Source organism: Salvelinus alpinus, chromosome 31 (assembly GCF_045679555.1).
Source record: "Salvelinus alpinus chromosome 31, SLU_Salpinus.1, whole genome shotgun sequence".
In the NCBI taxonomy this organism is placed as follows: Eukaryota; Metazoa; Chordata; class Actinopteri; order Salmoniformes; family Salmonidae; genus Salvelinus; species Salvelinus alpinus.
In genome coordinates, this window is record NC_092116.1 from 21,962,171 (window position 1) to 21,964,493 (window position 2,323).

Genomic DNA, 2,323 nt, shown 5'->3' on the forward strand with positions numbered 1-2,323 from the left:
CTTTGGAATTAGCAGCAAACATTAGCCATGTGGCGAAGACGTGTCCCACTCACCATAACGCAGCACAAATAAAATACCGAAAATCGCAATATACTGATATAAATTGATATAACTCGGTTTAAAATAACTACATTATGATGTTTTTAACACCTATATCGAATAAAATCAGAGCCGGATATATCTAACGCCTATAACGAGAGCTTTTCAGAATGCAATCCTGAGGTCTGTCTTGCGTCATGACGAACGTTGAAAAGACTGCACACCCGGTTCCAAGAGCTTTTGTACGGCCTCAGATCTACCTAGACACCCCATTCCAATTCTCACTGCTTACTGACATCTAGGGGAAGGCGTATGCAGTGCATGTCGACCCATAGATTACATGCAAATTAATAAACTGACCCTGGAACAGAGTGCCCGATTTTAGATTTCTCAGATTTGCTGCAAAATGAGTTCTGTTTTACTCACAGATATAATTCAAACGGTTTTAGAAACTAGAGAGTGTTTTCTATCCGATAGTAATAATAATATGCATATTGTACGAGCAAGAATTGAGTAGGAGGCAGTTTAATTTGGGAACGAATTTTTACAAAGTCGAAATGGCGCCTCCCTATTGAGAAAAGGTTTTAACTGACTTGCCTAGTTAAATGAAGGTTAAATAACAAAACAATTACTGCTCATACCTTCACTCTTCAGACTCCTCCAGAGGGCGCCTCTAAACCATATATTTGGAAGTTAAGTTATATAGAAGTTAGTGTTTATTACGGTCTATGAACAGTAAATAAAGACATTCTAACTTTAAAACCCACCTGACTGCTTGGACCTTGGTTTCTTCAAACCATTTGACACTTTTGTTGGATTTGATTTCACCTGTAGTTTTTTTCTATGATTCTCCATTTCAGCTCACCGTTGGAAGCTCCCGACACATTGATTGCTCAAGGATATCCAAAGTCTATTGATGGTTAAACATTAATCATTGTAATAAAATGCTCTACAGAGAAAAGGAAAGAGTTTGACTTATCTTCAACAGACTCTCCATTTTAAACATGCTGTGGCAGCGTACAGGTAACATTTTCTATCCATTCATTTATAAACGCATATGATGAGTTTCATTCCATAACGCTATATAACCATTTTCAGAATGTTAGTAAATTCACTTTTATTGTTTCAAGACATTATGAATGAGATTGGTGTGGTGTGGTGTGTTTTTTCACTATCTAATCATGCCTTGGGGTTGTTCAATGACTGACATGTTTTTCTTTAAAATCTAACACTTGATGGTTTCATTCCAGAGAGACAAAAAATCATGTTATAAAATGCTATACAGTATCAGTCAAAAGATTGGACACACCTAATTATTCAAGGGAGTGTGCAAAGCTGTCAACAAGGCAAAGGGTGGCTACTTTGAAGAACTTCAAATTTAAAATATATTTAATTGGTTTAACACTTTTTTGCTTACTGCATGATTTTACAGGTGTTTTTTTCATAGTTTTGATGTCTACACTGTTATTCTACAATGTAGAAAATAGTAAAAAATAAAGAACAACCCTTGAATGAGTAGGTGTGTCCAAACTTTTGACTGGTACTGTATGTCCGCCTCCCTCTCAGGGAATGAAGTATTACTGCTAGGTTTTACAAAGTTAATTTTAACAAATAAAAAAACAGTTTATATAAACTGTCCAAATTATACAGTTGTGACATTATTTAAATAAAAGTATTCAATACAGTAATATGATATCTGTACGGTATGTAAAAAATTTACATTTTACATTTTATTCAGAGCAATATACAGTAAGTGCATTCATCTTAATTTGGGCTGAGATCCCGCTAACGGGATCGATATGACAACAGCCAGTGAAAGTGCAGGGCGCCAAATTCAAACAACAGAAATCTCATAATTAAAATTCCTCAAACATACACAAGTATTTTACACCATTTTAAAGATGCACTTCTTGTTAATCCCACCACAGTGTCCGATTTCAAATAGGCTTTACGGCGAAAGCACCACAAATGATTATGTTAGGTAAGCACCTAGTCACAGAAAACACAGCCATTTTTCAGGCCAAAAGAGAGGAGTCACAAAAAGAAGAAATAGAGATAAATGAATCACTAACCTTTGATGATCTTCATCAGATGACACTCATAGGACTTCATGTTACACAATACATGTATGTTTTGTTCGATAAAGTTCATTCTTATATAAATCTCAGTATACATTACTGTTATTACGTTATGTTTAGTAGTTCCAAAAACATCCGGTGATTTTGCAGAGAGCCACATAAATTTACAGAAATACTCATCATAAATGTTGATGAAAATACAAGTG

The 2,323-nt window shown here is 35.0% G+C and overlaps 1 protein-coding gene across 1 annotated transcript in view; it reads left to right on the top strand.

Moving 5' to 3' along the window:
- Positions 1 to 831: 831 nt before the first annotated feature.
- Positions 832 to 2,323, top strand: part of LOC139561149 (butyrophilin subfamily 2 member A1-like) — a 66,294-nt gene continuing 64,802 nt past the window's right edge. The window contains exon 1 of the mRNA XM_071378044.1: positions 832 to 1,062. The gene's annotated coding sequence lies outside the window, so the exon portion shown is untranslated. The remainder of the gene's footprint in view (positions 1,063 to 2,323) is intronic.